Source organism: Callithrix jacchus, chromosome 9 (genome assembly GCF_049354715.1).
Source record: "Callithrix jacchus isolate 240 chromosome 9, calJac240_pri, whole genome shotgun sequence".
NCBI classification, from domain to species: Eukaryota; Metazoa; Chordata; class Mammalia; order Primates; family Cebidae; genus Callithrix; species Callithrix jacchus.
Genome location: NC_133510.1, coordinates 135,101,036 through 135,126,483, shown reverse-complemented (window position 1 = coordinate 135,126,483; position 25,448 = coordinate 135,101,036). Strand labels below are relative to the sequence as shown.

Below are 25,448 nucleotides of genomic sequence, written 5' to 3'. Positions count from 1 at the left end.
GCCTCCCGGGTCCAAGAGATTCTCCTGCCTCAGCCTCCCCTATAGCTGGGATTACAGGCGCCCTCCACCATGCCCAGCTAATTTTTGTATTTTTAGTAGAGGTGGGGTTTCACCGTATCGACCAGGCTGGTCTGGAACTCCTGACCTGAGATGATCCACCCACCTCGGCCTCCCCAGGTGTTGCGATTACAGGTGTGAGCCACCATGCCTGGCCGTTTGCTGGCCCTTGTCCTAGATTTCTTTTTTTTCAGAGTGAGACAGGGTCTTACTTTGTCACAAAGGCTGGAGTGCAGTGGCACAGTCACAGCTCACTGCAGCCTTGACCCCCAGGCTCAAGTGATCCTCCCACTTAACCTCCTGACTAGCTGGGACGACAGGTGTTTACCACCAAGCCTGGCTAATTTTTAATTTTTAGTAGAGATGGGGTCTTTGCCCAGGCTGTTCTTGAACTCCTAGTTTCCAGCAATCCGCCCACCTCAGCCTCCCCGCATGGTGGATCACACGGGTTAGCCACCACGCAGCCTGACCTAGATCATTGATTCCGTGGCTGGACCGAGTAAATGAGCTCCACATGACAGTCAAGCGCAAGCTGCATCCCTGTTTACAGGTTCTGGACCCTTTTCCCAAATGGTGGTCACAGACACGAGCCAAGAGCCCAGAGCTGCCGCCGGAGCCTCCCCGACCCGGGCAGGTCGAATCCTTGAACCTAGGAGTCCCCTCCAGGTGCCTCGGGGAGCCTGAGCTAGACACTCTGTGCCTCTGTCGTGCCACCAGGAGACGGGGACAGACAATACGAAGCCCTCTCAGAGGGTGAAGACAAACAGGATGTTAGCTACGCCTATAACCCCGGCACTTCAAGAGGCTGAGGCAGGAGGATTCATTGAATTTGGGAGTTCCAGACTAGCCTGGGCAACACAGTGAGACCCCATCTCCACAAAAAAGAAAACAGGGAGCTGGATGGCATGTGCTTGTGGTCCCACCTGCTCAGGAGGCTGAGGTGGGAGGATCACTTGAGGTCAAGGGTGCAGTGAGAGGAGACCAGGAAACGCACTCCAGCCTGGTGACAAAGGCAGATCCTACGGAAAACAAAACAAAACGGCAACCACGTGTAAGCTCCTGGAGGAGGAGCCGCCCACGCCTTCCTGTCCCAATGGCTTCCATTCCCGCGCCAGCCGAGAGAGCTGCTCCGGTCAGAGTTCTGATCTCCTTCTGAAAAAATCTTTGTCCTCCACCAGGATGCTTTCCGAAGATCTGGGAGCCTCCAGGCGGGATCCCAGGGCCTTCAGCCTCTTTGTTTATTTATTTTTTAAATTTTTTTTTGAGACGGAGTTTCGCTCTTGTTACCCAGGCTGGAGTGCAATGGCGCGATCTCGGCTCACTGCAACCTCCGCCTCCTGGGTTCAGGCAATTGTCCTGCCTCAGCCTCCCGAGTAGCTGGGATTACAGGCACGCGCCACCACGCCCAGCTAATTTTTTGTATTTTTAGTAGCGACGGGGTTTCACCATGTTGACCAGGATGGTCTCGATCTCTTGACCTCGTGATCCACCCGCCTCGGCCTCCCAAAGTGCTGGGATTACAGGCGTGAGCCACCGCACCCGGCTGGGTGCGCTTGTTGGAGAAGGAAGTGGAAGGAGGCAAGCGCCACAGCCCACCCTGCCCTGCTGGGGGTGCAGGAGGGCCATGAGGGAGTGGCCAGGCAGGGTGGGCCTCAGGCTTGGCCTGGAGCAGGCTCCCAGTAGCTGGAGTGGGGACACCCAGAGGGGCTCCAGGGAGGCTCTGGGAAGCTTCAGTCCTGGGTGGTCTCCGGGACCCAGGCTGAGTACAAGGCCCTGCCTGTGTGTCTTGAGGCTCAGAAACGCCACTAGACAGATGCTGACCTCAGGACTAGGGACCTCCTCCTGGGTAATTATACAAATCACATTTGGGAAATGTTCTCAGCAGCTTCACACAGAAAGAGCCCAAAGCTAGACACAGAGATGCCTGTGAGACAGCAAATCCATTTTCCATCCTGCACAGATGCTGGGTGCTCCCTGGAGATGGACCCAATGCTCAGCCACAGGAAAGGGGACCCCGCTCAGCTGCCAGAAAGGATGGCTCCCCTTTCAGCCACAGGAAAGGATGACTCCTCCCCTCAGCCATGGGAAAGTATAGACCCCCCACTCAGCCTCGGATGGACCCCACTCAGCCACGGGAAGGGATGGCCCCTGCCCAGCCACAGGAAAGAATGGACCCCGCTCAGCCACGGGAAGGGACGAGCCCCTGCCCAGCCACGGGAAGGGATGGCCCCCGCCCAGCCACAGGAAAGGATGGACCCCGCTCAGCCACGGGAAGGGATGAGCCCCTGCCCAGCCACGGGAAAGGATGGCCCCCGCTCAGCCACGGGAAGGGATGAGCCCCTGCCCAGCCACGGGAAAGGATGGCCCCCGCTCAGCCACGGGAAGGGATGAGCCCCTGCCCAGCCACGGGAAAGGATGGACCCCGCTCAGCCACGGGAAGGGATGAGCCCCTGCTCAGCCACGGGAAAGGATAGTGCTTCCCACCCCCACCCCCACCCCACTCAGTCACGGGAGAGGATGGACCCCACTCACCCACAGAAGGGATGGCCCCTGCTCAGCCACGGGAAGCAGCCAGAGGGATAGGTGCACACAGGTCCAAGCCAAGATGCAAACGAAGAGACCCGGCCGCGGAGCCCACTTGTGTGGGATTCTAGAGACACAGACTCATCAACGGTGCTGAAATCAGATCACTGCTGCTCTGCGGTGGGGTGTGGATGGGAGAGGACAGGAGAGCCCTTTTGGGCGATGGGAATGCTGCGTTGATTGGGGGTGGATAAATGGGGCTGTATATCCTTCAAAGCTTGCTGAACTGAACTCTTAGAATGTGAACCTTTAATTGTATGTGGATTGTACCCCCCCATAAAGTTGATTTTTTTTGGGTTTGTTTTTGTGGTTTTTTGAGACAGAGTCTCACTCTGTTGCCAGGCTGGAGCTCAGTGTCAGGATCTCGGCTCACTGCAGCCTCCGCCTGTCAGGTTCAAGCGATTCTCCTGCCTCGGCCTCCTGACTAGCTGAGACTACAGGCATGCACTGCCATGCACAGCTAATTTTTTGTATATTTTGTAGAGATGGGGTTTCACCTTGTTGACCAGGATGGTCTCGATCTCCTGATCTCAAGTGATCCACCCACCTTGGCCTCCCAAAGTGCTGAGATTACAGGCATTAAGCTACCTAGCCCGGCTGATTTTTTTTTTGAGACAGAGTTTCACTCTTGTCACCCAGGCTGGGGTGCAATGGAATGATCTCTGCTCACTGCAACCTCTTCCACCCAGGTTCAAGCCATTCTTCTGCCTCAGCCTCCTGAGTAGCCGGGACTACAGGTGCAGCACCACCACGCCTGGTTAATTTTTGTATGTTTAGTAGAGATGGGGTTTCACCATGCTGGCCAGGCTGGTCTGGAACTCCTGACCTTGTGATCCACCCACTTCAGCCTCCCAAAGTGCTGGGATTACAGGCAAGAGCCACCACATCCAGCCTAAAATTTATTTTTATTTTTATTTTATTTTTGAGACTAAGTTTCACTCTTGTTGCCCAGGCTGCAGTGCAGTGGTAGGATCTCAGCTCACTGAAACCCCCACCGCCTGGGTTCAAGCGATTCTCCTGCCCCAGCCTCCCAAGCAGCTGGGATTACAGGTGCCCACCACCATGCCCAGCTAGTTTTTTGTATTTTTAATAGAGATGGGTTTTACCACGTTGGCCGGGCTGGTCTCGAACTGCTAACCTCAGGTGATTTGCCTGCCTCAGTGTCCCAAAGTGCTGGGATTACAGGTGTGAGCCACGGCGCCCGGCCAGGTCTCCAACTGTTATTTTTTATTTTTTTAGGTCTCCAACTCTTGACCTTGTGATCCACCCACCTTCGCCTTCCAAAGTGCTGGGATTACAGGTGTGAGCCACTGCGCCCGGCCCTAAAGTTGATTTTCAAAAGACCTAACTCACATAAAATGTGGGTGCACCTTAAATACATGATCCTTGTGAAAGAAGCCAGATGCAAAAGGACACATGATGTATGATGCCCCTTACGTGAAATGCCCAGGACAGGCAAACCCACAGGGGCAGGAAGCAGGCCCTGTAATCCCTGCACTTTGGGAGGCCGGGGTGGGAGGATTGCTTGAGCTCAAGAGTTTGAGGCTGCAGTGAGCCGGGCCTGCACCTTTGCCCTCTAGCCTTGGAAACAGTGAGGCCTGGTCTAAAAAAATAATAATAATAATTAAAATGAAGGGTTGTCAGGGCCAGGGGGCGGAGCTTAGGGTGTGGCTGCGATTGGCTGTGCAATCTCCTCTGGGTGATGAAACCTTCAGAGCGGGCGAGAGGAGATGCTTGCACAGCGATGAGCAAGGCCACTGAAGTGTGCACTTCCTAGTGGCTGATTTTATGCCTTGTGAATCTCACCTCAACAGAAGAGGACGAGAGGCCGGGTGCGGCGGCTCACGCCTGTAATCCCAGCACTTTGGGAGGCCGAGGCGGGCGGATCACAAGGTCAGGAGTTCCAGACCAGAGTGGGCAGCGTGGTGAAACCCTGTCTCTCCAAAAATATTAAAAAAAAAAAAAAAATGAAAAGAAAAGAACGAGAGGAGGGGTAAGAAGGGAAAGGGAAGACACCAGCACAACAGTGCCTGGGAAGCTTTTGCCAAAGCCTCTTCTGAGCACCACTGCCTGCAGTGTGGGGGTCCCGCCAGCCTCCTCACCAGGCCCGGGTGCTGCAGGGGTGGGACAAGGTGGCCTGAGGACAGTGGGAAACAGCCACTGCAGCCACTGTGGGCCAGAGACCTAACCTTGGTGGCCTGAGGACAGTGGGAAACAGCCACTGCAGCCACTGTGGGCCAGAGACCTAACCTTGGTGGCCTGAGGACAGTGGGAAACAGCCACTGCAGCCACTGTGGGCCAGAGACCTAACCTTGGTGGCCTGAGGACAGTGGGAAACAGCCACTGCAGCCATAACCTTGATCCAGCCTCTCCCCAGCCCCAGAGAGCTCCAGTCCCCGAACCGCAGCTCCCGAGTGAGGCCCGGGCTGGCCAGGAGCCTGCAGCTGGCCGGACTGGTTCCTGCAGAGGCCCTCAGTGCCTCAGGGCTTTGCAGCTTGCCCGTGACTCAGCCTGGCACAAGCAGTAGCCGCCCCATGATGGGACAGACAGGTCACCAGCCTCACAGCACATCTGGAAGGCAGGCAGAGCCACCACCGCAGGAGAACCCTGCAGGGCTGAGTCAGGGCTGGGGCAGGCCCCTGCTCCCCACGCCTCTGCGCTCCAGCACGGAATCCTCCAACACCCCCCTGCCCTGGCTGCCCGGAGCAGGCGGCAAACCCGCCCATCTCAGTGAATGGTGTAGCTCTGCCCAAGGCCCAATGTGCCCACCGCCAGGTGAGTCCCCTGAGCTCACATCCTCCCTCCTCCCCCCACACCCAGCCAAATGCCTTCCCCCAGTCCTGCCCCCCATCTCCATCGGCATGACCACCGCATCGCAGCCCCTCATCTCTGACCTGCACCAACCCCAGCCCCTGATGGGACCGCCCCTTCTTTTCTCTCCATCCCCTGGCCTGGCAGCCGCTGCACTGACAGCTCTTGGCAGCTGGAGGACATGCCCTCTCACGGCTTTCCCTGAGGCCCCGAGTCAAGTGCTGGCACAGGGGTCCATGGACCAAGGTTGACCACCAGGGGCCTGTGAACCTGGCTGGGAGTCACCTCTTCCTTTCTGCTAACCCCGAGCAGAAATGTAGCACTTCATTCACCAATCCTCCTCGACATCATCCAAAAAAGGACACCTGGGCCGGCCGCGGTGGCTCACACCTGTAATCCCAGCACTTTGGAGGCCGAGGTGGGCAGATCACAAGGTCAGGAGTTCCAGCCAGCCTGACCAACATGGAGAAACCTCATCTCTACTGAACACACAAAACTAGCCAGGCGTGGTAGTACACGCCTGTAATCCTAGCTACTCAGGAGGCTGAGGCAGGAGAATCGCTTAAACCCAGGAGGCAGAAACTGTGGTGAGCTGAGATCATGCCACTGCACTCCAGCCTGGGCAACAAGAGGGAAACTCTGTCTCAAAAAAAACAAAAAGGGGGCCGGTGTGGTCACTCGCGCCTGTAATCCAAGCACTTTGGAGGCCAAGGCGGGCGGATCACCTGAGGTACGGAGTTCAAGACCAACATGGTGAAACCTTAAGAAAAATACAGGCCGTGCGCGGTGGCTCAAGCCTGTAATCCCAGCACTTTGGGAGGCCAAGGCGGGTGGATCACAAGGTCAAGAGATCGAGACCATCCTGGTCAACATGGTGAAACCCCGTCTCTACTAAAAATACAAAAAATTAGCTGGGCATGGTGGCGCGTGCCTGTAATCCCAGCTACTCAGGAGGCTGAAGCAAGGGAATTGCCTGAACCCAGGAGGCGGAGGCTGCGGTGAGCCGAGATCGTGCCACTGCACTCCAGCCTGGGCGACAGAGCGAGACTCCATTTCAAACAAAAGAAAACAGAAAACAAGAGAAGAGGACATGACAGCACGACCGCCAGGTTCTCCTCGTAAGTGGTTATCGGAACTCTCCTCATTTGTTTTTATTTCCTTTTTTTTTATTTTGTATTCTGAGTTGGGAGCCAGAGTTCTTTTGGCTACCTTCTTTTTTTTTTTTTAAGACAGAGTCTCTCTCTGTCCCCAGGCTGGAGTGCAGTGGCACCATCTCAGCTCACTGCAAAGTCTACCGCCCGGGTTCAAGTGACTCTCCTGCCTTAGCCCCTGAGTAGCTGGGATTACAAGCATGCGCCACCACACCTGGCTAATTTTTGTGTTTTTAGCATAGACAGGGTTTCATTATGTTGGCCAGGCTGGTCTCGGACTCCTGACCTCAGGTGATCCACTCAGCCCAGCCTCCCAAAGTGCTGGGATTACAGGTGCAAGCTACTGAGCCCGGCTTGTCATTTATTTATTTCTTATTTTCTAGTTCCTTCCAGCAGAATGTAAGCTCTGAGACACAGTGAGCTTGAATCTGTTCATGTAAAAAAAGCACAGAGACCTCATCATTACTGTGGAACGCATGAGTCAATGAATGAGGTGCCACGTCCAGCCACACCTCCCGTGGCACTCTGGAAACCTTTCTCCTCTTGGCTGTGGGATCTCAGCCTGTGAGCCGTGGCCCCAAGTCCACTTCCTGGTCTAGTGACCCCTGGGTCAGGGCCTGGGCCTACAGACAGGTTCTGGGCCCGATATTGACAGTCTTCTCACCTGGACCAGAATCAGAAGGCTGGGCCCCCATGCCATGGCCTTACTGCAGCCCAGGGGCTTGGGGGAGCTTTTCTGCCTCTGGGCCCATGTTTCCCGCTCTGTGAAATAGGCAAAGTCAAGGCCTCCTTCCCCAGGCTGTGGGGGTGAGCAGCGAGGGTCAGGCCAAGGTCAGGGGGAAGATGGTGGGTGCTCTTGGGCGTTCCCCAGGCCACATGGACATCAGCCCAGGGATGCAGCCTGGGAGGAGCTGCTGGGGGACCATTTGTCCTGGCTTGACATTCCAGAGGGGCTGGTCTCAATTTTAGACTTTTGACATTTACTTCAAATGAAGTTTTTACTCACAGGAGAGCAGACCCACTGACAGGAGGAGCCCTGAGTACACTGGGAGGGTCTAAATAGACCTCAAGTCTGGTTTTTTTTTTTTTTTTTGAGACGGAGTTTCGCTCTTGTTACCCAGGCTGGAGTGCAATGGTGCGATCTCGGCTCACCGCAACCTCCGCCTCCTGGGTTCAGGCAATTCTCCTGCCTCAGCCTCCTGAGTAGCTGGGATTACAGGCACGCGCCACCATGCCCAGCTAAGATTTTGTATTTTTAGTAGAGACGGGGTTTCACCATGTTGACCAGGATGGTCTCGATCTCTTGACCTCGTGATCCACCCGCCTCGGCCTCCCAAAGTGCTGGGATTACAGGCGTGAGCCACCGCGCCCGGCCCTATTTATTTATTTATATTTTTGTATTCAGTCCCCATAGAGACTGCCAAGAATTGCGAATGCCGACTATATTTCAAGTTGTCACGGCGGGGTATTGGAAAAAGTTTTTAATTAGCAATAATCCCGCCTCAGATAAACTTCATTGGCTACGATGCCGCCACTGTGCAAAGCTTAACCAGGTATTTATTTATTTTGTTTGTTTATCTTTTGCTCCCTAGGTTACACCCATCTCCCGACAGCTTAACCAGTTATTTTTAGGCATGGGGTCTCACTTGGTCACTCAGGCTGGAGTGCACGGTAAGATCACAGGTCACTGCAGCCCCGGCTTCCGCACTCAAGAGATCCTGCTGCCTCAGCCTCCGCACACGTGAACCAACGTTAACCATGGCTAATTAAAAACATCTTTTTGGCCGGGCGCGGTGGCTCACGCCTGTAATCCCAGCACTTTGGGAGGCCGAGGCGGGTGGATCACGAGGTCAAGAGATCGAGACCATCCTGGTCAACATGGTGAAACCCCGTCTCTACTAAAAATACAAAAAATTAGCTGGGCACGGTGGCGCGTGCCTGTAATCCCAGCTACTCGGGAGGCTGAGGCATGAGAATTGCCTGAACCCAGGAGGCGGAGGTTGCGGTGAGCTGAGATCGCGCCATTGCACTCCAGCCTGGGTAACAAGAGTGAAACTCCGTCTCAAAAAAAATAAATAAATAAAAATAAAAACAATTTTTCTTTGTAGAGATGGGGTCTTACTGTGTTGACCAGGCTGGTCTTGAACTCCTGGCCACAAGTAATCCTTCCACCTTAGCTTCCGAAAGTGCGTGAATGTTTAGCTTTTTGATCTAGGAGTTTTGGTAGTAAGAGAAGATTGGCAACAGCTTAATAAAAATCCATTTGGGGAAACTGACTAAATAAAGTGTGATGTACCCATCCATGGAGTACTACACAGCTGTTAAAAAGGAGACAACTTTTTATATGCAGATCTGGAAAGAGCTTGAATACACATTGCTAGACTTTAAAACCGTGGCCAGGCCCGGCTCACATCTGTGACTCCAGCACTTTGGGAGGCCAGTACAGGCGGATCGCTTGAGCCCAGGAGTTCTAAATCATCCTGGACAACATAGGGGACTCTGTCTCTGCAAATAATAAAACAAATTAGCCAGGCGTGGTGGCCCCTGTGGTCCAGTTACTTGGGGGCTGAGGCAGGAGGATCGCCTGAGCCTGGGGGCTGAGGCTGCCGTGAGCCGTGATCACACCACTGTATTCCACTCCGGGTGACAGAGTAAGACCCTGTCTCAAAAGAAACAAAAAAACGTCAATGTACGATGTTCATAGCAGTACTATTCATCGTAGTAAAAAGCTAGAAAAGAGGCTGGCATGGTGATGGCCGCCTTGACAGGCTGAGGTGGGAGGATTGTTTGAACCCAGCAGTTTGAGAACTGCTGCACTCCAGCCTGGGCAACAGAGTGAGATCCTGTCTCAAAAAAAAAAAAAAAGTGTAAAGATCCCAAATTTCAGTTATGATATATTTTTCTGCAATGGAAAGTTATGCGGCAGCAAAAAAAAAAAAAAAAATGCATGGGCCAGGCATGGCAGCTCACGCCTGTAATCCCAGCGCTTTGGGAGGCTGAGGTGGGTGGATCACTTGAGGTCAGGAGTTCGAGACCAGCCTGACCAACATGATGAAACCCACCTCTACTAAAAATACAAAAGAAATTTGGCCGGGCGCGGTGGCTCACGCCTGTAATCCCAGCACTTTGGGAGGTCGAGGCGGGTGGATCACGAGGTCAAGAGATCGAGACCATCCTGGTCAACATGGTGAAACCCCATCTCTACTAAAAATACAAAAAATTAGCTGGGCACGGTGGCGTGTGCCTGTAATCCCAGCTACTCGGGAGGCTGAGGCAGGAGAATTGCCTGAACCCAGGAGGCGGAGGTTGCGGTGAGCTGAGATCGCGCCATTGCACTCCAGCCTGGGTAACAAGAGCGAAACTCCGTCTCAAAAAAAAAAAAAAAAAAGAAAGAAAGAAAGAAATGTAGCCAGTGTGGTGGTGGGTGCCTATAGTCCCAGCTACTCGGGAGGCTGAAGAAGGAGAATTGCTTGAACCTGGGATGCAGAGGTTGCAGGGAGCCGAGATCGCACCACAGCACTCCAGCCTGGTGACAGGGCGAGACTCCATTAAAAAAAAAAAAAGCATGGCTGACAGGTCCTGCAGGCACAGGCTGCTTCCCAGGTGACATAGTGCTGAGGGGAAAGTGAGCCCAGGAGATGACATCAGGTGTGACATCCTCTTTACAAAGTTAAAAACAATTTAAAACTAAATACAACTGTGATGCACCTGTGATGGATGCATGTGGCATGTCCCCAGGGCCGAAACTTCAACACAAGGGATGGCAGCACGGAAGTCCGACCGTGGCTGCCTGGGGATGGGTGGAGGCACCGAGGCACCTGGGGATGGGGACGGCACCGAGCAGCTGGCAGCCTTGGTTAATGTGGAATGAGCTGCAGAACCCACGGATTTCCATTATCCTACAAATCAAACGAGACCAGGCAGAGGGACGGTGGCTCATGCCTGTAATCCCAGCACTTTGGGAGGCTGAGGCGGGCAGATCACCTGAGGTTGGGAGTTTGAGACCAGCCTGACAAACATGGAGAAACTCTGTCTCTACTAAAACACAAAATTAGCTGGGGTGGTGGCACATGCTTGTAGTCCCAGCTGCTTGAGAGGCTGAGGCAGGAGAATTGCTTGAATCTGGGAGGCGGAGGTTGTGGTGAGCTGAGATCGCACCACTGCACTCCAGCCTGGGCAACAAGGGCGCGCCTCTGTCTCACTAAACAAAAACACAAGGATTTGGAGGAGGGGCAGGGGATCCTACTGTGGGCTCTGAGCCGGGAGACCTCACTCACTCACTGCTGGGGGCACACAGAGTGTGCAGCAGAGCCCGCCTCACGCAGAAGGGGGGCTGGGGGGAGCTGGCACATGAGCCTGGCAGAGCTGGGGCTCCTGGCAGTGGCCCTCACCTCCTTTGGCACCGCCCCTGCAGGGACTTGGGGTGTGGTGCAGCCTTGGGGAAGGGTGCGGTGAGATTCCAGCCTTCTGAGGTAGGGAGGGGACTCTTCCCTGGGGTCGGGGTGAGGCCGAGTCTGGGTGGCCACACCCAGCGCACTGCTCTTCACAGCTGTGGGCATCGCCAGCCCCTTCCCTGTGCTCCACTCACACCACAGTCCTCCTGATGGAATGGGTCCGTGGCACCAGGGTGCATCCAGCCTTCCCGCCACTGGGCCCATGGAATCTGCCTTTACTGCGGGAGCCAGCGTGCCTACAGCACCCCGTGGCGGGTGTAGGTGCCCTGGGCTGCAGCTCTGAGCCTGGCCTGCAGCTGCTCAGCCCTGCTGTGGCCCTGCTGAGGACCAGATGCCCTCGGCTGCTCCCCAGCCCGTGCACACAGCCACCAGGCAGGGGACAGGTCTGCGGAGGGCTGAGTGGCCTCAGCTCCTGGAGACACTGGAAGCCGTGCAGAGCCTGAGGTCAGTGCCTCGCTGTCTGGAGGGCTGTCTGGAGGATGGATCTGACAGCACCAAAGACTCAGAGCAGGGCCTGCGGCTGGACCAGCAAGTGACTAAGACACAGCCCCACCAGCCGCAGGCCTGGGCAGGCCCCTGTCCATGCCCTCGTTCAGCACCTCTGATGGAGCTGCCTTTTTTTTTTTTTTTTTTTGAGATGGAGTTTTCCCTCTTGTTACCCAGGCTGAAGTGCAATGGCACGATCTCGGCTCACCACAACCTCCACTTCCTGGGTTCAGGCAATTCTCCTGCCTCAGCCTCCCGAGTGGCTGGGATCACAGGCATGCGCCACCATGCCCAGCTAATTTTTTTGTATTTTTTTAGTAGAGACGGGGTTTCACCATGTTGACCAGGATGGTCTCGATCTCTTGACCTCGTGATCCACCCGCCTTGGCCTCCCAAAGTGCTGGGATTACAAGCATGAGTCACCGTGCCCGGTGCCGTTTTTTTTTTTTTTTAGAGATGGGGTCTTGCTATGTTGCCCAGGCTGGAGTGCAGTGGCTATTCACAGGCGCGATCCCACTACTGATCAGCACGGGAGTTTTGACCTGCTCCGTTTCCAACCTGGGCCAGTTCACCCCTCCTTAGGCAACCTGGTGGTCCCCGTTCACAGGAGGTCACCATATTGATGCCGACCTTAGTGTGGACACCCCATTGGACTAGCGCACTATAGCCCAGAATTCATGGCTCAAGCATCCTCCAGCCACAGCCTCCCGAGTAGCCGGGACTGTAGGCACGTGCCACCGCGCCCGGCAACACACCTGACGTAGCTTCGAACCACCCTTCCACGCCCACAGCGCCTCCTGCCAAGCTCAAGCCCGAGAGCCCCCACCCCAGCCCTGCCAGGCTCACGCTCCGCCGGAACTGCACGAGGCTGGCGCTCTGTGACTTTAGGATTCAGCCCAAGGTGCCCTCCCTGAGGGGCTGTCCCTGGTCACCTAAACCAAAGCCCGAACCCCTGTACGCCTCATCTACTCCGGCCCAGGCGGCTTAGAGCCCTCATCCCAGTACAGCAGGCCCTGATGCTCACTCACAGCGTGGGAGAAAACCGGAAGCTGCTGTAGCTGAAGAGGGTTACACACTCACCCCTGGCCAGGGACCGGGAACTCGTTCACACAAAGCCGTCGCAAAGACATTCTGTGGGGACAGGCACAGGTCAATACCATGGGCCTGACGCGACCCTGCAGAATCATTGTGGTTTTGGTGTTTTTTAGAGAAGGGGTCTCACCGTGTTGCCCAAGCTGGTCTTGAACTCCTGGGCTCCAGCGGTCCTGCAGCCTCAGCCTTGAAGAGTGCTGGGATTCCAGGCGGGACTCACTGCACCGGACCCGAAATGACTGTTACTTTTTGTGACACGTGATTGTGATATTGTTATGCAGAAGAATACCCGCCTTCTTACATAGCTGGACGAAGTATTTAGGAGCGACGTGTCCCGACGTCTGCATTTCCACTTCAAAATGCCTGCAGCGAACACAAAAACAAAGGGGCATCCGAAGTCCTCGCAGTGCTGGAATCCAGGGGCTGTGCTTACGGCTGTTCCTTCAGCTTCTTTTCTTTTCTTTTTTTTTTTTGAGACGGAGTTTCGCTCTTGTTACCCAGGCTGGAGTGCAATGGCACGATCTCGGCTCACTGCAACCTCTGCCTCCCGGGTTCAGGCAATTCTCCTGCCTCAGCCTCCTGAGTAGCTGGGATTACAGGCATGCGGACTGTGCCCAGCTAATTTTTTGTATTTTTAGTAGAGACAGGGTTTCACCATGTTGACCAGGATGGTCTCGATCTCTTGACCTCGTGATCCACCCGCCTTGGCCTCCCAAAGTGCTGGGATTACAGGCGTGAGCCACCGCGCCCGGCCTTCCTTCTTTCTTTCTTGGATTTGTAGTGTTTTAACACAGTTCCAATCAGTGTGTCTGGTTCATTTCAGTTCCCTCTCTGCGAACCCAGGGGTCAGGGCCTGCTTCAGTCTCCCTGCCTTGTCCTTGTCACTGATGACCAGGGTGTAACAGTATCTGCTGCATCGAACTTTCCACTCACATTGTCCTTGTTTTTCCTGATCTAGACAAATTTGGCGTCCTTTTGTCGGGCTGTGGGCAGAAAGTCCTTGATTTCCGCAATTTTCCGAGGCATGGCGATAAGGTGCGCTGGGAGGGGCGTGGACGGGACAGGGAGGAGCAACCAGGAAAGGTGATGAAAAGGGACACTTCTGTTTCCCAGCAGTTAAACCCTCCCAATGGAGGAAACTCGCAGCTACTTTCTTTCTTTCTTTTGTTTTTTGGAGACGGAGTCTCGCTCTGTCTCCCAGGCTGGAGTGCAGTGGCGCGATCTCAGCTCACTGCAACCTCCGCCTCCTGGGTTCAGGTGATTCTCCTGCCTCAGCCTCCCGAGTAGCTGGGACTGCAGGTGTCCACCACCACGCCTGGCTGATTTTTTGTGTGTTTTTAGTAGAGACGGGGTTTCATCATATGGTGCTGGGATTCCAGGCCTGAGCCACTGTACCCACCCTATTTATTTATTTAATTTTGAGACAGGGTCTCACTCTGTTGCCTCAGGCTAAAGTGCAGGGTAGAGATCATAGGCGCCTGGCCTAATTTTTGTATTTTGAAGTAGAGATGGGATTTCACCATGTTGGTCAGGCTGGTCTTGAACCCCCCTGACCTTGTGATCTGCCCGACTCAGCCTCCCAAAGTGCTGGGATTACAGGCATAAGCTACCATGCCCTGCCATGCCCTCACTGCAGCCTCAAACACCCAGATTTAAGCAATCCTCCTACCTCAGCCATCCTAGTAGCTGGGACTACCGGCACACACCACCATGCCCAGCTGATTTTTGTACAGACAGGGTTTCACCATGTTGCTCAGGGTGGTCTTACACGCTGGGGCTCGAGTATCCGCCTGCCTCAGCCTCCCAAAGTGCTGGGATTACAGTCCCCTGCTTTTTTTGAGACGCAGTCTCGCTCTGTTGCCCAGGCTGGAGTGCAGTGGCGTGATCTCTGCTCGCTGCAACCCCCTCCCAGGTTCAAGCGATTCTCCTGCCTCAGCCTCCTGAGTAGGTGAGATTACAGGCACCTGCCATCTGCCCCGCTAATTTCTGTATTTTAGTAGATGGGGGTTTCGCCATGTTGGCCAAGCTACTCTCAGACTCCTGACCTCAAGTGATCCACCTGCCTCGGGCTCCCAAAGTGCTGGGATTACAGGCGCGAGCCACCGCTTCTCGACCAGTCAACAATTTTTTTTTTTTTTTTGAGACCCGAGTCTGGCTCTGTCGCACAGGCTGGAGTGCAGTGGTGCGCTCTTGGCTGACCGCAATCTCTGCCTCCTGGGTTCAAGCAATTCTCTTGCCTCAGCTTACCAAGTAGCTAGGATTTCAGGTGTGCGCCACCATGCCTGGCTAATTTATATATAGAGAGAGGGAGTCTTGCTCTATCGTCAGGCTGGAGTGTAGTGGTGGGATCTCAGCTCACTGCAACCTCTGCCTCCCGGGTTCAAGCGATTTTCTTGCCTCAGCCTCCCAAGTAGCTGAGATTACAAGCACACACCACCATGCCCAGCTAAGTTTTGTATTTTTAGTAGAGAGTGGTTTCACCATTTTGGTCAGGCTGGTCTCGAACTACTGACCCTGTGATCTGCCCACCTCAGCCTCCCAAAGTGCTGGAATTGCAGACGTGAGCCACCGCGCCTGGCCTAATTTTTGTATTTTGAGGTAGAGATGGGGTTTCACCATGTTGGTCAGGCTGGTCTTGAACCCCTGACCTTGTGATCTGTCCACCTCAGCCTCCCAAAGTGCTGGGATTACAGGCATGAGCTACCATGCCCTGCCAAGTCAACTACTTTCTAAGCTTGAAACTTTGCGAAGAAGAAATACTATATATAAGAAATAAAAGAAAAAAGAACATACTGGGAATTCCTATATGTTTACTTAAATAATCTTCTGATAACTTTTTTTTTTTTTTTTTTTTTTTTTTGAGACGGAGTTTCGTTCTTGTTACCCAGGCTGGAGTGCAATGGCGCGATCTCGGCTCACCGCAACCTCCGCCTCCCGGGTTCAGGCAATTCTCCTGCCTCAGCCTCCTGAGTAGCTGGGATTACAGGCACTTGCCACCATGCCCAGCTAATTTTTTGTATTTTTGGTAGAGACGGGGTTTCACCATGTTGACCAGGATGGTCTCGATCTCTTGACTTCGTGATCCACCCGCCTTGGCCTCCAAAAGTGCTGGGATTACAGGCTTGGGCCACCGTGCCCGGCCTGAGACCTTTTTCTTTACTGCTATGAGATACATACATAGTGTACATAGCACATATAAATGGCACAATTAAATAAGGAACAGCCGGTAAATCACCACCTCACTCAAAACCAAGAACATCTCCGATAATTTCCTTTCTCTGTCGTTTTGAGGCAGGGTCTCACTCTGTCTCGCAGGCTGGAGTGCAGCGGCACGATTTCGGCTCACTGCAGCCTTGACCTCCCCGGCCGAAGCGATTCTTTCATCTCAGCTTCCTGGGAAGCTGGGACTACAGCGTCACCAGCACGCCTGCCTATTTTACTTTTATTCTTACTTTTTGTAGAGATGGGTGGTGACGAGGCAGGTCTCGAACTCCTGCCTGCAGCCATCTTCCTGCCTCAGCTTCTTCAAGTGCTGGGTTTACAGGTGGACCATCTCTCCCAGCCCGGTCATTTTCATGCCGTCTGTGTCCTCCCAACCTCCCCAGCCAGGCTACTCACGGCTGAGCTCTGCGTTTCTTATTCCTTTGCTTTTTGCAGCTTCCTACCGAAGTGTAACCGCTTCGCAGTCACGTCCTCTGATATCAAAGGCACAGCCCGATTCATTTCTGCTCCCATGCGCACCTGTGTAACCACAGCCCCTCAAGACGTAGAGCATCCCAGACCCCAGGAAGCTGGCAGGTGCCGGTCGTTCCTGACGGGAGAGTCACCGCCCTGACCTCAGCTCTGGGCATGGGTGTGCCTGTCCCCGGGTGCTACACGAACGGAGTCAGACAGACTCACCCTGTGTCTGCTGCGACACTCCCCGCTGAGACTGCATCATCCGCTTGCCTTCCACGAAACAGTCTTTTTTTTTTTTGAGACGGAGTTTCGCTCTCGTTACCCAGGCTGGAGTGCAATGGCGCGATCTCGGCTCACCGCAATCTCCGCCTCCTGGGTTCAGGCAATTCTCCTGCCTCAGCCTCCTGAGTAGCTGGGATTACAGGCACGTGCCACCATGTCCAGCTAATTTTTTGTATTTTTAGTAGAGACGGGGTTTCACCATGTTGACCAGGATGGTCTCAATCTCTTGACCTAGTGATCCACCTGCCTCGGCCTCCCAAAGTGTTGGGATTACAGGCTTGAGCCACCGCGCCCGGCCCACAAAACAGTCTTAGCCTATGTGTGCGTGTGTCTGCCTAGGCATGATCTTTCTCAACTTTGCTTGTTTTTTTCTTTTTAAAGACAGGGTTTCACCATGTTGGTCAGGCTGGTCTTGAACTCCCGACCTCCTTGATCAGCCCGCCTTGGCTTTCAAAGTGCTGGATTACAGGCATGAGCCACCACGCCCGGCCGCTTTGCTTGTTTTTAACCTTTTTAAAAATAGCACCATCCATGCCCAGAGCTGTTACAAGAAAAAAAAAAAAAAAATAGCACCGCCGTGTAGAAAACACTTGCGTCTCGGGAGAGCCGTGCATTTGAGATCCGCGCAGGAACTTCAGATTGTCAGGGTCCAGCTTTTCATGGTCTTCCAGCTGCTGTTCGTCACGCTGTGCTCTGAGGCAGTGACAGGCAGATTCTCTCCAATCCACACAGGTTCCGCCGTCTTTCCTCCCACCCCTTAGGAAAAAAAACATATTTTCCTCCATGTCATATTCATTTCAAGATTCTGTTGTTTTTTTTCTTTCTTTCTTTCTGAGACAGGGTCTGGTTCTGTCACCCGGGATGGAGCGCAGTGGTGCAGTCACACCTCACAACTCCCAAGACTCAAGCCACCTCCCGCTTCGACCTCCCAAAGTGCTGGGATTACAGGCTTCTGTGTGAATTGCCTGCTCATGTTCCAGCAGGAAGCCCGGATGGAGGAGGAGCTGCCCCTGGGGGTAAAGGTCACTACTGCGCCCTGCACCTGGAACAGAGTAGGCGCTCCGCCAAAGCTGTGAGGCTCAGGCACATGCCCGGATGCTGTCAGAGGCGTGCAGCTGACAGGCTGGGGCCCTGGGCGCTGAGGCCTCCCACACAGGGCGGAGGAGAGCTCATTGGCAGCGTCGAGCGGGTAGACCTCCTCGCCGGGGCTGCCCGACAGCTGGGGGTGGATTTCTTCATTTCTTCTCAGACACGCTGGTGTTGTTTCTGGTTCATGGATTCTGGGAAAGAGGTCTCTGGATTGTCCCTGCCCCCTATTTCACCTGTGGCAACGGATGGGGACCTGGCATCTTTATGACCCTGTGAAATAAAACAGACATCTGTCCCGGCCAGCTGCTGTGGAAACGCTCTGTTTTCCATATGCACAGAGCAGGCATCTCGGATGCTCAGAGTGGAGCCCTGTTGGTCCTGCTGACAGGTTCGAAGCTTGGGCACAGGTGCTGAGTCGACCCACCTAAGACACCAGCCCTGGCAGGGTGGTCACTTGGCCACAGAGCAGCAGGTGCCTGAGTGCTCCTGTGTTCCCTTCAGTGCTCTTGTCCCACGTGTCCCCTCCTCAGTCTCCAGCCACCCTGGGGACCTCTAGGGGCCAGGTCCAGCCTGACCTCACTCCTGTGTCCCTCACCCAGGCAACCTCTGGATCTACAGGACTACGGGGGGGGTGGGGGGTGGAACCCCTTCCACTCTCAGGCCCCCAGACAGCCTCCAGGCCTGGGGTCTCAAACCCAAGTGCCTTCAGAGACAAGGAGAGCTTGCAAAACCCCTCCAGCCCCAGGCAAAGGCAGTTCTGTGCATTTGTGCTTTTGAGCAACAAACCGTGGGTAAAAACTCCCCTGCTCCAGCCTAGAGTTCTGGGGTCAGCTGGAGAAGCCCAGGCCCTTCACCCCTCCCTCTCAGGCACAACTGCTGAGCCAGCAAAGCTGCTGGGTTTGTGGCCGACCTGTTCGTCATCTCCCAAACATGGCAGCCTGCCCTCGGTGGGCAGGTGGGTCAGCAGGGAGCATCAGGACAGCGAGACGCTATTCAACACCAAGAAGAAAAGGGCTTCTAAACTCCGAAGGCAGAGGAAACTACCACGCGCACCACTAAGGGAAAGAAGCTGCCTGCAAAGGCCACAGATGGTGATTCCAACTGCGGGGCGGCTGGGAAAGGCCAGACCCTGGAGGCAGGAAGAGCAGTGGCTGCCAGCGGGTGGGTTAGGGAGGGACGAAGAGAAGGGCTGATGATGACGCCATGGTGATCGTGTCCTCTGACATTTGTCCAAACCCACAGCATGTGCCGCGCCAAGAGTGAGTCCTGACGGGAACTTCGGGCTGTGGGTGGTAATACCGTGGCTGGGCGGCTGATGGGGGGCGGGGGGCCGCGTGTGCGCGGGGCACACGGGAACTCCCTCCACCTTCTGCTGAATGTTGCCGGGAAACCAAGACTGTTCTTTTAAAAATTTTTTAAATTAATTAATTAATTAATTTTGAAACAGAGTCTCGCTCTGTCACCAGGCTGGAGTGCAGTGGCGTGACCTCAGCTCACTGCAGCCTCTGCCTCCCAGGTGCAAGTGATTCTCCTGCCTCAGCCTCCTGAGGAGCTGGGGCTACAGGCGTGCGCCACCACACCCGGCTAATTTTTGAACTTTTAGTAGAGTCGGGGTTTCACCATGTTGGCCAGGCTGAGCTCCAACACCTGACCTTATGATCTGCTTGCCTCGACCTCCCAAAGTGCTGGGATTACAGACGTGAGCCACCGCGCCAGGCCTAATTTTATTTTATTTTATTTTTGAGACTTCTCCCTGTCCCCCAGGCTGGATGCAGTGGTGTGATCTCAGCTCACTGCATTCTTCTCCTCCTGGGTTCAAGCAGTTCTCCTGCCTCAGCCTCCTAAGTAGTGATCCCCATCTACAGACGGGCGCCACCACGCCTGGCTAATTTTTTTGTATTTTTAGTAGAGGCAGGGTTTCACCATGTTGGCCAGGCTGGGGTCGAACTCCTAGCCTCAGGTGATCTGCCCGCTTTGGCCTCCCAAAGTGTTGGGATGACAGGTGTGAGCCCCCACACCCAAAACCAGACTGTTCTAAAAAACATAGTCTTAGCCGGTCACAGAGGCTCACGCCTGTCATCCCAGCACTTTGGGAGGTTGTGGCAGGAAGAACGCTGGAGCCCAGGGATTTAAGACCAGCCTGGCTAACACAGAGAGACCCCATCTCCACCAAATAAAAAATAAAAAATTCGCCAGGCGCAGGGCACAGGCCTGTATAGTCTCAGCTACTTGGGAGACCAAGGCAGGAGGACTGCTTGAGCCCAGGAGGTTGAGGCTGCAGTGAGCTCCAGCCCAGGCAGCAGAGCCAGCCCAGCCCCTGCCTCTAGAGTGCCCCTGCTCATGGTCATGCTGGCCTCCCTCCCTGCCATCCTCCTGTCGATAACTTGGTGAGGTGCAGGGAGTGTGCCCTGGCCCTGGGTACCGGTGGCCTGAGTTCAAATCAGAGCTGCAGATCCTGAACTTGGGCCCCTTTTTTTCTCAGCCTGAGGCCTTACACTAGCTGTTCCCTCTGCCCAAATGTTTGCCCCATCATGCAAGTCCCAGCTCAAATGCCACCTCCTCCGGGAAGCCCTCACTGACCACCCATCTAAAGTGCCTTTGCATCCACCTTTACCCAATGAGCTAAGTCTCATGTCAGTTACACCAGCGTTTACTTCCTCACTTGCTCTCTTCTGCCTCTGACTGTCTGATGGCTCCTCAGAGTCCCTGAGACCACAGGAAAGCCCGGTCCCCTGGCAGCCTTGGATGAGGGATACAGAACCCAGGGTGCACCCAGACCTGCTCTGGAGCACGTAACAGGACGGGAGATGGGTGTGCAGGGCCCCGCAAGCATCATTGGCAGTTCTGGCTCACAAAGCCCCTTCCAGCCCATGCCTGGATGGGTTCTGTGCCACTCTGCAGCTGAGCGCCACAGCAATGCCTCTGCTTTCTTTCCAACCTGGGGGTGCCGTTGACAACACACCACCATCAACTTGTTTTCTTAGAGGCAGGGTCTTGCTGTGTTGTCCAGCCTCAGTCTCCACGCTCGAGTGATCCTCCTGCCTCAGCCTCCTGAGTAGCTGAGACTACAGGTGCACACCACCACTCCTGGCTAATTTAAATTTTTTTAGGGACAGGGTCTCACCATGTTGCCCAGGCTGGTCTTGAACTCCTGGGCTCTTAAACTACTTGGGAGGCTGAGACAGGGGAATTGTTTCAACCTGGGAGGCGGAAGACACAGTGAGCTGTGATTGCACCACGGCGTTCCAGCCTGGGCAACAGAACAAGACTCTGGCTCAAAAAAAAAAAGTGTTGCTGGTTGAACTTCTAATCTCTGTCAATTTTAAGACACATCCTGATTTCATGTGAAAAGATATGCATCAGAGACATGGTGCAATATGGTCAGAACAAGCAAACTCTCCTGTTGCATCCACCGTGTGTCGGGCGTGGCTTGATCCCGTGCCCCCACCGACAGGGTACATCACCCCACCCCTCCCCAGTTTGCAGACGGAGCAGTGCCACACAGAGAGGTTGCAGGGGTCAGATGCAGACAGGGCGGCCTGGTGGGCGAGCTCGCCTCCTGCTTTGACACACGGGGAAGGAGGGCTCTCTGGGCCCCAGGCAGCAGGTTCATGGTAGAAAAGGGCCTGGGGCTCCAAGTGCCTCTAAACAGACCCTGGGAAGAGAGGGAAGGCTGGAGGCTGTGGCGAGGGCTGGGCCCCCAGGCCGGGCAGAGTCCAGGCTGAGCAGGGCAGGCCATGCTGCAAGACAGCGGCAGATTGCATCAGGGGCCCACTGCCGAGGTGGCCTGGAGATCCCCGGGGCGTCCTGGGTGATGCAACCCTGGCGAGGCTGGCCTCAGCCTGCCCGAGGGGTGCAGGAGCCCCAGATCCCAGCTCCCTCCCGCTTCCTGCACATCCCAGGTTCTCCCAGCTCCAGTCCACCCTTCCTCTGCATGCCTTTGGTTTCTGTTTGTGCTTGGGAAAGGAGTGTTGTAATGAACAAATGCTGCTGTGTCACCTCTCCCAGGGGCCTGTTTAGTGTATTATTATCTAATCAAGTGGGCTTGGCTGTGCTCCAGGGAAGGCTGACTGGTTCACACAACAGGCTGCAGGGACCCTCCCGTGTCCCCGGACCCAGCTCGGCTGAGCCCAATCGGACTTGTTCTGTGTTCTGCTCTATGTCTTTCTTTCTTTCCTTCCTTCCTTTTTTTTTTTTTCTGAAACAGAGTCTTGCTCTGTCGCCCAGGCTGGAGTGCAGTGGCGTGATCTCGGCTCACTGCAACCTCCGCCTCCCAGGTTCGAGCGATTCCCCTGCCTCAGCCTCTCCTGTAGCTGGGATTACAGGCAGGCACCACCACGCCCAGCTCATTTTTATATTTTTAGTAGAGACAGGGTTTCACCATGTTGGCCAGGCTGGTCTCAAACTCCTGACCTCATGATCCGCCCACCTCGGCCTCCCAAAGTGCTGGGATTACAGGCATGAGCCACCACGCCCAGGCTCTTTCTTTTTTTTAAGGAGTGAATGTTTTCTTTTCTTTTTTTTTGTGAGACAGAGTCTCTTGCTGTCGCTCAGGCTGGAGTGCAGTGGTGCTATCTCAGCTCACTACAAGCTCCACCGGCTGGGTTCAAGCGATTCTGGTGGCATAGCAAGTAACCGGGACCACAGGCAGCACCACACCCAGCTAATTTGTTTTTCTGAGACGGAGTTTCGCTCTTGCTGCCCAGGCTGGAGTGGAGTAGCACAGTCTCAGCTCACTGCAACCTCCGCCTCCTGGGTTCAAGTGATTCTCCTGCCTCAGCCTCCTGAGTAGCTGGGACTACAGGCGTGCACCACCACGCACGGCTAATTTTTGTATTTTAGTAGATGGGGGTTTCGCCATGTTGGCCAGGCTGGTCTCAAACCCCTGACCTCCAGTGATCCACCCGCTTCAGCCTCCCAGAGTGTCGGGATTACAGGCGTGAGCCACTGTGACCGGCCTAATTTTTGTATTTTCCTTTTTTGAGATGGAATTTCGCTCTTGCTGCCCAGGCTGGAGTGCAATGGAGCAATCTTGGCTCACTGCAGCCTCTGCCTCCTAGGTTCAAGCAATTCTCCCAAGTAGCTGGGATTATAGGCATGTACCACCACACCCAGCTAATTCTGTGTTTTTCGTAGAGACAGGGTTTCTCCATGTCGGTCAGCCTGGTCTTGAACTCCCGACCTCAGGTGATCCGCCTGCCTCGGCCTCCCAGAGTTCAGGGATTACAGGAGTGAGCCACTGTGCCTGGCTGAGAGTGTATGTTTTTTTAAAAGATGTGGTTGATTTTTGGCCGGGTTTGGTGGCTCACACCTGTAATCCAAGCACTTTGGAGGCCAAGGCCGGTGGATCACCTGCGGTCGGGAGTTCAAGACCAGCCTGACCAACATGGTGAAACCCTATCTTAAAAAAAAAAAAAAAGGGTCGGGCGCGGTGGCTCAAGCCTGTAATCCCAGCACTTTGGGAGGCCGAGGCGGGTGGATCACGAGGTCAAGAGATCAAGACCGTCCTGGTCAAAATGGTGAAACCCCGTCTCTACCAAAAATACAAAAAATTAGCTGGGCATGGTGGCGCGTGCCTGTAATCCCAGCTACTCGGGAGGCTGAGGCAGGAGAATTGCCTGAACCCAGGAGGCGGAGGTTGCGGTGAGCCGAGATCGCGCCATTGCACTCCAGCCTGGGTAACAAGAGCGAAACTCCGTCTCAAAAAAAAAAAAAAAAAAAAAAAAAAAAGTGGTTGATTTTTGCTGACAGATGATGACAGGTTAAAAAAAAAGAAAGGAGAAAAGAATAAAAGATGTGGCTGAAGTCTTTTCCCACAGGCCCAGGCTTGGAGAGTTTCTTTGGCCATCTACAGGCTGTAAGAGTTTGTGTTCACAGTGGGTAACAGAGGGCTGCCTGTGTGTGAAGTCATGAATCACTGATTGTGTGACTTGTCACCCATTCTGTTAAATACTAAAGAATATGCCGGGCACAATGGCTCGTGCCTGTAATCCCAGCACTTTGGGGGGCCGAGGCTGGTGGATCACCTGAGGTCAGGAGTCTGAGACCAGCCTGGCCAACATGGTGAAACCCCGACTCTACTAAAAATACAAAAACTGGCCGGGTGTGGTGGCTCCCTCAGGCAGAGACTGCAAACCCAGCTCCCCCATACTCAGGGGGGTCTCAGCGCTCTGCCACAGTCCTCACAAATCTCCAAATACAACCAGGATGTGGCTCCCTCACATCCCTTGTTTCAGTCACTGTCTCTCCCTGGAAAATCCCAACCCTGCACCATCACTGGCCCCCCGTTCACCCATTTCTCAGGGCAGCAGCCAGATGGACCCGCGGAAAGCTCCGTCTCACCAGCCCCCCTCTACCCGAAACCCTCCTGTGGCTTCCCTGAGCCTGCACAGTAAACACAGAAATCCCCACCACCCCAGTGCCTCCTCAGACTCCCCGGAGCACCCAGCATGTTTCTGAAGCACCCAGAACCTCCCCAGAGCAACTAGCACCTCCTCACAGCACCCAGCAGCACCTCAGAACACCCACCACTGCCCCAGAGGACCCAGCATGTCCCTGAAGCACCCAGAATCTCACCAGAGCACCCTCAATTTCCCAGAGCATCAAGCATCTCCTCACAGCACCCACTTCCCCAGAGAACCCAGCACCTCCTCATAGCACCCAGCAGCACCCCAGAACACCCACCACTGCCCCAGAGGACCCAGCACCTCCTCATAGCACCCAGCACATGCACCACTGCTGCAGAGCACCCAGCATGTCCCTGAAGCACCCAGAACCTCCCCAGAGCACCCAGCACCTCCTCACAGCACCCAGAACACCCACCACTGCCCCAGAGCACCCAGCACCTCCTCACAGCACCCAGCAGCACCCCAGAACACCCACCACTGCCCCAGAGCACCCAGCACCTCCTCACAGCATCCAGCAGCTGCCCCAGAGCACCCAGCAATCAGCACCTCCCCAGAGCACCCAGCAATCAGCACCTCCCCAGAGCACTCAGCAACACTGGCTGCAGGGTCTGTGCGCAGCCTCCTTCAGCTCCCTCCTTGACGAACACCGCCCTCCGCCTCATTTTCCCTACCGACATGTGACTCAGTGCACAGCCCAGCCGGGGATCACAGATTCTCACGGTGCAGCCCCATCTGCTTGGCTGCCTTTTCCCTACCGGAACACAGGGAGATTTATGGACAATTTCACAAGATGAAGGGTTTGGCCTGTTTGGTTCACGGCTGTGGCCCCCGCATCTGGAACAGTGTCTGTGGCTCAACAGGTGTTTGCTGAGTGAATAAAGAGTGACAGAAGGCCGAGCGCAGTGGCTCACGCCTGTAATCCCAGCACTTCGGGAGGCCAAGGCGGGAGGACCACCTGAGGCCAGGAGTTCAAGACCAGCCTGACCAACACGGCAAAACCATCTCTACTAAAAATACAAAAACTAGCTGGGCGTGGTGGCCCATGCCTGTAGTCCTAGCTGCAGCAGCGGGAGGTGGAGGTTGCAGTGTGCTGAGCTCAGGCGATCCTCCCACTTTGGATTCCTTAAGTGCTGGGATTACGGGCACAAGCCACCGTGCCCGGCCACCAAGGGCATATTCTGAAACTGTGCCCCCTGATGTGATGATGTTACGAGGGCCTTTGGGAGGGGATTTGGGTTAGATGAGGTTGCCAGGGTGGAGCCCCCACGAGATCAGTGCCCTGGTAGAGGGTGAAGGGACCAGCACTTTCTTGGGCTCGTGAGGACACAGTGAGAAGGTTCTGGCTTTGAACCAGGAAG

General features: G+C 54.9%; 1 non-coding gene and 1 pseudogene across 2 annotated transcripts; both read right to left on the bottom strand.

Annotated features, from left to right (window-relative positions):
* Positions 1-8,007: 8,007 nt before the first annotated feature.
* Positions 8,008-8,148, bottom strand: LOC118144537 (U4 spliceosomal RNA). The gene has a single exon (XR_004729310.2). It is a non-coding gene; the product is annotated as a U4 spliceosomal RNA (small nuclear RNA).
* Positions 8,149-11,981: 3,833 nt separating this feature from the next.
* On the bottom strand, positions 11,982-13,660 carry LOC144577801 (large ribosomal subunit protein eL38 pseudogene; annotated as a pseudogene). The gene is made up of 2 exons (XR_013522423.1): positions 12,765-13,660; positions 11,982-12,673 (listed from the first exon to the last, which is right to left on the bottom strand). The product of XR_013522423.1 is annotated as a large ribosomal subunit protein eL38 pseudogene (transcript).
* Between the last annotated feature and the right edge of the window lie 11,788 nt (positions 13,661-25,448).